General features: G+C 37.0%; 1 pseudogene; it reads left to right on the forward strand.

Annotated features, from left to right (window-relative positions):
- Positions 1-1,278: 1,278 nt before the first annotated feature.
- On the forward strand, positions 1,279-1,378 carry LOC127124388 (uncharacterized; annotated as a pseudogene).
- Positions 1,379-8,702: the final 7,324 nt, after the last annotated feature.

An 8,702-nucleotide genomic window follows, 5' to 3' on the forward strand; every position in this document is an offset into this window, starting at 1 on the left:
AATTTTCCTATGTGACAGGGTATAGAGAAACTACCCGGATCCTTGAGTTTAGGAGGCATGTTTTGGATTATAGCGCTACATTCGGCAGGGAGTGTAACGGTTTCACTATCCTCAAGTTTCCTCTTATTAGAAAGAATTTCTTTTAAGAATTTAGCATATGAGGGCATCTGCGTAATAGCTTCGGTGAACGGAATTGTAACGTTTAATTGTTTAAGGAGATCAACAAATTTTCTAAATTGGCCCGCATCTTTGGTTTTAACAAGCCTTTGAGGGTAAGGTATAGGTGGTTTGTAAGGTGGTGGAGGTACATAAGGTTCCTTCTTTTCTAGGGTTTCCTTATTACTCTCTTCCTTTTCCTTAGGTTCACTTTCCTCAGTTGATTTCTTAGGGTTTTGGTTTTCTATCCTTGGATCAGACGGTCCTTCCACTTCCGTTCCGCTTCTTAATATAATTGCATGAGCTTGGCTTCTCGGATTAGGTTGGGGCTGTCCAGGGAATGTACCAGTTGGTGCAGCAGTAGGTGCTTGTTGTTGAGCTACTTGAGATATTTGTGTTTCCAGCATTTTGTTATGGGTAGCCAAGGCATCTACTTTGCTTGCTAGTTGTTTAAGTTGTTCGCCAGTATGTATGTTCTGGTTTAAGAAATCTTTATTGGTTTGTTGTTGGGAAGCTATAAAGTTTTCCATCATGATTTCCAAGTTGGATTTTCTAGGGGTATTATTGTTAGGCATGGATGGATTCGGTTTCTGATATCCCGGTGGTATAGATGGGGCTTGATTTGGAGACTGTCCAGGTGCGTATAAAGCATTATTACTCTTATATGAAAAGTTTGGATGGTTCTTCCAATTTGAGTTATAGGTATTCGAATAGGGGCTTCCTTGAGCATAGTTCACTTGCTCTGCTTGGATTCCAGTCAAGAGTTGACAGTCCGTAGGAGTGTGGCCTTGGATTCCACAGACCTCGCAATTCTGAGTTATAGCAACCACGGCGGCTGGAGGTGATACGTTTAAACTTTCAATTTTCTGGACCAAAGCATCCACTTTTGCATTGACGTGATCAAGGTTACTTATCTCGTACATGCCAGTTTTCGGTTGAGGTTTTTCCACCGTTGTTCGTTCGGTTCCCCACTGATAGTGGTTTTGGGCCATGCTCTCGATAAGCTGGTAAGCATCAACATAAGGTTTGTTCATTAGTGCACCACCTGCAGCGGCGTCTATTGTTAACCTTGTGTTGTATAAGAGACCATTATAAAATGTGTGAATTACTAACCAGTCTTCCAAACCATGGTGTGGGCAAAGTCTCATCATGTCTTTGTATCTTTCCCATGCTTCGAAAAGAGACTCGTTGTCTTTCTGTTTAAATCCGTTTATCTGGGCTCTTAACATAGCTGTTTTGCTTGGCGGAAAATATCGAGCAAGAAAAACTTTCTTCAACTCGTTCCAGGTGGTGACTGAGTTGGAAGGAAGAGATTGAAGCCATCTTCTAGCGCTATCTCTTAAGGAGAAAGGAAAAAGACGAAGTCGAATTGCCTCTTAAGTGACACCATTAGCTTTAACAGTATCAGCGTATTGAACAAATACGGATAAATGAAGGTTTGGATCTTCGGTAAGATTTCCAGAGAATTGGTTCTGTTGCACAGCCTGCAACAGCGAAGGTTTAAGTTCGAAGTTGTTTGCTTCGATTGCGGGCGGAGCAATACTTGAATGTGGTTCATCTTGCGATGGAGCGGCGTAATCTCTAAGAGCACGAGCTGGTTCTGCCATCTCGGGTATCGAAGGAAAAAGGTTTTTGATATCAGGAAGTTCGATAGGAGGGAGATTCTTTTCAGCACGATATTCCCGAATTCGTCGTAAGACTCGGAGATATAGTTCGATATCGTTGATTCGTAGATAGAGCGGTTCGCCTTGTGAGCGAGTGCGTGGCATACAAATCAACGAAAGAAAGAAAAAAAGAAAAAGAAACCTTAGTCTCTACAGCGTAACGGAAGAGTTACGATATCGATTGAATAAAAGTCCCCGGCAACGGCGCCAAAAACTTGATCGCTCGACTGTGTGAGTCGAGAATGGGATACAAACTGCAAGTGCACAGTTCTATCGCGTAGTTTTAAAAGATATCGATCCCACATGGACTTATGAATCGATATACCGTTATCTAAGGTTACTACGTAAATCTAAGGTGAAAATGTTTGATTGTTTGGGGAAAAACTAAAGGCTAAACTAAGATCTAGATTAAATATTAATGAAACGGATATCGGTATGTAGTTCGTCAAAACTAGGGAATCAAGTCTTTGTCGGTTTCTTGGTTTTTAAAATAAATCGTTTCAGTTAACTTTATTGGTTAAAGGTTTTATCTCAAACTCTCGCTCTGTTGAATAAACCATGATTTTATATTAATGTAGCTGTCACTTATAATTAAGTCAAAAACCATATTTTGAAAACAATAAAGTTGCAGAAACTCTTTTTAAGAAAACACTGACCGTTTTAAACACCCTTATCTCAAACTCTCGCTCTGTTGACTTAGGTTATATAATTAAATCCAAATGCTTAACTCTCGTCCTCACATTCAATCTTTAAAAATACTTTTTGGAAAAGGTCAGAATTTAACTAACTCTAAAACTTGCTCTCGCCCTGATCTAGAATTAATGCCTAACTTACACTGTCCAGTTAAAACCTCAAACTCTCGCTCTATTGATTTTAACTTCTTTATGTCCTTTACTTTTGTAAAAAATCTTGTTATTAAACCTGTAAGTTGAGACCGTAAAAAGATTGATTTTAATTTTAAGTTTAAATAGACCGACTCAGTCTTGATCCCTTATTCTGCTTATTTTACATACCGATACCTAGGCGAATTAGCCAGACATGCTAAATAAACAAGCATACATATCATGCATAAATAGACTCATTCCAGGCAGATAATATAAATAAATAATAAAACAAAACATTAAATAATGATTAAAGAACCTGAATGCGTAATACAATAGTCTTGAACACTCCACCACAAGCCGGTAGGATTTGTTCTTCGATTCTTCAATTAAACAATAAATTAAACCAAGGAAATAAAACTAGAATCTAACGTAAGGTTAGATCCGATAAAAAGTTGCACAATAGTTTCCGGTGTAGAAACTATTATGCGAAAAATATCTAAATGCTAAAAGGGGAAAGGTAAATTGCAAGGGAAAAAGAATGTAGAACTTGCAAAAGAAATAAATAAAATAAACGATGTTAAGTTGCTGGAAAAGAAAAAATAAGCAAAAGCGTGAAAAGAAAATTGGCAAAGCTTCGGCAATATGAGCGTGGAAAAACCGAGGAACCCTTTTAGGTTTTAGAGATAGCTATTTATACTGGTGCTGGTAACTGCTTTCCGTTTCTCAAGTTCTTCAAAGTGGCTAAATGCACGGCGTGGATATAGGACACAAACTCCTCAACGTCTCTTCTTCAAGTCTTCTGAGGGCGTTACTTGCGCCAAAAAAATAGTGGAACGGTGTGACGCTCGTCACACCATGTGTGACGTCCGTCACAAGGCTGCTTTGCGTGACGCTCGTCACGCACCCTGTGACGTCCGTCACAGGCACAACATTGGTGACTTGTGCGCTTTGGGCTGGACTTTGGCATTTGGTTCCTTTTCTCTCCTTTTTGCACCTCCTTTTCTTCCATTTTCACTTGTTCTTCAAAATAGACTACCTGAGACAAATAGGAAGAAAATACCACGTAATATCTCATAAAATGCAGTAAACCGAAATAAATAGTCATAGAATTTAATGGAATTAAGTCCTAAAATATGATATAATTTCATGTTATCAGTCGCTTTATGATCATGTTAAAGAAAAAGGGGGCTTCTATCATCAAATACGTGACCTTTATTTTTTTACACTATTATCCATTCCCGAAGGTGGTTTTCAACATTATGTAACACTTTACTTGTACTTGATCCCTAGAAAATCCAACTAGTGACCCTTTGAAAGCTTTTAGATCATCTGGGTCAAGGAAAAGCCTTTAAAATGCATCTCGGTAGAGGATATCTGTGTAGCTTCCCTAATCTATCAATACTCTTTTAATTTAACAATCGTCTCACCTCATGGTGATGACCATGGGGTTATCATTGTGGGGATGGATGCATGCTGCATCTTTTCCGAGAGAACAATCTCAGGCTCAAATGCTTTGATCTCGTCTATCTATGAATATGTAAGCACGTTCTCTATAGTTAATATATGGCGAGCATATCTTCTTTGGGAGGAACAGTATTAAGGGTGTGACGTACAGTCTTGTTGCCCTCGTCCTTAGATAACTTGTTTCCCTCTATAGGCCAAGAGCTTTCAGTAATGTCGCGTCCACGAGATCTGGCTCTGCATTACTCTTGGGAGGAGTTTCCTTTGACGTATTTCTTGAGGTGGCCCTTCTGGATTATAAGCTCTACCTCCATTTTAACTTGGTTGAAATCTTTTATGTGGTGTTCTTTAACCTTGTGGAACTTACACCATTTACCAGTCTAAGGCCCCATGACCTCTGCTTTTGAAGTTGAAGACGTAGGGATGTCATGCAAGTGGAGAAACTCCCACCATATCTTCTCACGTTAAGTGTCCAGGGGTGTGAAGATCTCCATAATTTTCCACCTCTCTTAAACATCGTCTTTTCCCTGACACGTAAGGTGTAGCTATTCTTCTGTGGGTGATGCAAGCCTTTGGTGTTAGGGATACACTCTTTCACATCACGAGCCTTATTCTCAGAATTAAAATCCTTACCCCTTATATAACATTATTCCCTTATGATAACCTCTACTAATACAACATAACAGGCTTTCTTTGAGGTTATTATGAAATTCCCCTACAAACATTTCTCGGTTCGGGTGGATGACTTTATCGTGGCCTTGTTGAAATGGTAAAGGTATTCCCTCAGTGACTTTGTGGGGCATTGTTGAATGTTACTGATGGTGCACATCTTTCTATGTCGACTTACTACGAGCAGGTGCACGAGTTTCTTCACTAGATCCTAGTAGATGACGACGGACAATCGAGGTAGGCTCATGTACCATCGTAGGGTTGCATCCTTGAAAGTTCCAGACAAAACCTTGCATTTTAAAGAATTTGGCGCTCCGATGATGGGGATCTATGTGTTGATGGAAGCAATGTGCTTGTAAGGGTCGCTACACCCATCGAACTTCTCCAAGGAAGGAGGCTTAAAACCTTCGGGGGCAGGTGCTTCCTATATCTCATTTGAGAGTGGATCCTCTATGAGAGTAGCCTCCTACGGACGCTATTTAATGTTAAGGATACTTTCCTCCAAAGTTTGGTTTTAAAGACGCAACTCATCCATGGTAGTGTGCATCTCTTCCATGGCATTGAAATCGTTGCTACCTCCAGTATCCTCCTGTGTGGGAGATTGTTCCCTCCTAGAAACCATGTTTGGGGACGGTTATGACTTGGAGTGGAAACTTTGGTCAATATCAAAGTGGTGGTAACAAAGGAAGGTATGACCCAAGTCAGTTTTATCAGGGGCCCATCTTGGACGCCACTATTCTTGCTAAAAAATACATATGCGTAGCAAACCTGAGCTGGTATGATTGCCAGAGGCTTTAGTGTTTATGTTGGGTGAGAGCAAGCTCACGAGGGTGAGAAGCTATATTTTAGAGGTTATTCTCTATGGATATGAGTTTTCCCTCCTCTTCCCTCATAGTGAAGCTTCTGTAGAGGCTTATGGGGCTAGATTTAGGGGCTCCTAAGAAGTAGTAATTTGTTCCACCTTAACCATGAAGCTCGTGGACTGCCTAATTCTAAAGGAATCATGGTCATGATCGCTTCCGCATGTGGTGATGGATAGCATAGACGTCATTATCCATACTTTCTCCTCGGGACGAGCCATTGGTGTGAGGGAGTCGTGTCTAGGCTACATACCCTCAGGCGGGCGCCTAATACGGGTTGGTCCTTGTATCGCCTCATGCGTGCTTTTTACAAATATATCGCTACATAGTCCTTAAGCACGAGGACTTGTAAAGGGCGAAGTGGTTTGCTTGTTCAGGAAAGAGATGAGTGTCAATTTCTCTTTTATTCTTAATGGTCTGACTCTTGTTCAAGAAAGAGATAAGTGGTGTTGGAAGTATGTTAGAGATGTCTTCTTCTCTGTTGCCGTAACTTATCAAGCTTATGTTAAGCTCAAATTTCTTTTGCTCCTCTTCTTCCGAATGAGAGTGATATCTTACCGCCTTATATGTGTTAGATGGACCCTTTCTAAGGTGATAACTTTTTGACAACTTTTTTCTAGATAAGTTCTCATGTAGACATAATTAATTTAAGTATATGGTGATTGCTCTATGTGCTTTGGCTTCTCATTCATTTGACACATTTGATTTAGCATCGACTTTGTGGTATAGGATCTTTAAGTAGTTAGGTTGACAAGTGGTTCTTCCTAGTGAACATATATTTATTTTTGAGTTTTCACTCTTTTTAGGTGGTAGGTCGAATAGTATGGATTGTTATATTATGATTTGGCATGCAATTATCGGGTCTATTTGAATTTCTCAAAGTGATATTATTATTTTATTATTCTTCAACAAGAGTGAAAGAATTGGAAGATAAAGGTATTTTTCTGTCTTGGAAATAATTTTTTTAAAATCAGTGGTAACCTCATATATTTTCTATGATTGATTTAAAAATCATATTATTTATCTTAATCAATAATAGATCAAGAGTTTTAATCTTGATTCTTGAACTAGTTTGTGGTCTTAGTACTTCTCTTGAGAATCTATGATCTATTGATAGTAATTTTAGTAGTGTGAGATCTAGCCGAAAATTTTGATTTGTTTTTCAAAAAATTGTTTGGTTCTAATTATGGTTAACGTTCTAATTATTGTTAACCTGCAATAATTCATTCAAGAACCAAAAAATAGTGATAAAAGCAAAAACCAACTAACTAAATTTAGCTGCCGTCGACGCTTGTGCTTAATTAATTTGATTTCGCCAGCTTCTTGGGCATTTCTAATTGTTTATATACCATGTGAGAATTCTTGCTAAAGAAAAACTTTGGCTTTATGTGCATTTTCTTCTTTTCTCTTAAACTTTCTTTTTGGTTTGCCAACTCGATTTCCTATTTTACTCAATAAAAACATATTTTTCAAGAGTAAATTTGTAAACATATATTACTATTTCAAATCGGTCATACAATCTAATAAAATTATGCCCAAAGCAACGCCTAATAACATTAATTATATGTTACAGATTACGTGAGAGAATAGAAATTTAGCATATAAAACAAAAAATATATTATAAATGAGTAGCAGCTAGCCAGAGCCACACAAATTATATCATGCAAGTTGGTAATATAAATTCCCAAAGGTCATTAACTTTTTTAATCATGCAAATTTGTAATTCCTCTCTTCCTAGTTGTAAATTTCTTCTTTGAAGATTTAGTTTTTTTAATTAGAACATTTTCTACAAATTTTAACAAATGTATACGTATTTAAAATGATTCAACCTTTCTCTATATTTTCTAAATTTTAAGGTTTGAACTTCGGGACTCAACTCTTTTAAATATTTTACTATAAAAAGAAAAGGTTCAATTTGTCACTTTAATTTGTACTTAAGTGTTGTATCAAAAAATGAGGTATTGGAGTGAGGTTTGAAATGTATGCGTGCCGATTTGGAATGCATTTGAAAAAGTGTTTGAAAACTGTCAAGATCATACTAAATATAAACAAAACAAAAAAACACTAATATGTATATTGTCTATGTGTTTTTTTTTAACAAAAATAATTTTAAAAAGAAAAATTATCATAGTGCGAATGATTATATTAAATCTCATATGAAATTTCAACTTTATAATAAAGTTTAAAGCTACAGGATTTCTCGAAAAATCTATCAAAATAGTCTATCACTTATAGAGATGAATTAATATTTTGCCATTATAAAATATTTTTCTTATTATATTCAGTTGACTTTTAGCTAAACTCAAATTTATATAGAACTGTCAGTAATACAATAATATTTGATAACATCAAATATTTTGATGTGTTGATAAAAAACAATAACAACAAAAGTAAAATATCTAAAAAAATAATAATTAATTAATATGTTTAAGAGTGCGAAAAAATATACCCGACTAAGAATAAAATAAAAGATAGATATATTAGAAGTAATTCATATTTATTAGTTGTACTATTTTCTTAGCCCCTAAGTTTGTTAGAGGGTATTTTAGTATTTTATCTTATTCTAGTAACCCTAGTTTTAGCTTATAAATAGGGTGACAATCATTGTAACTTTTATCATGTTTTGTAGCCGTCATTCTCTTAATAGAATATTTCCGTTCATCATTCATTCTACCTTTGCACCAACAATTGGTATCTAGAGCTCCGGTTCGGATTCATTGGGAAACACGGGAAACACGAGTGAACGTGAGGTCTTGTGTGTTTGATTTTGATTCTTAGATTCATGTTGAATCTTGAACAAAATCTGATCAGAATTTTAATTCTGTGGGTTGGGAAACACTGTGTGAGAAATCTGAGTGTACTGTGCAACGTAGAAAGATGAACGGAAACGGCAACATGAACACCAAACTTCCAGTATTTGACGGTAAAAACTGGAATCGTTGGATGATCCAAATGTGTGTACTGTTCGGTGCTCAAGATGTTCTAGATCTTGTCACTGATGGTTATGTTCCGGTAGCAGCAGATGCGACGGATGAACAGAAAAACGCGCAGAAGGAAGTAAGGAAGAA

The sequence above is a fragment of the Lathyrus oleraceus genome, chromosome 2, assembly GCF_024323335.1.
Source record: "Lathyrus oleraceus cultivar Zhongwan6 chromosome 2, CAAS_Psat_ZW6_1.0, whole genome shotgun sequence".
In the NCBI taxonomy this organism is placed as follows: domain Eukaryota; kingdom Viridiplantae; phylum Streptophyta; class Magnoliopsida; order Fabales; family Fabaceae; genus Lathyrus; species Lathyrus oleraceus.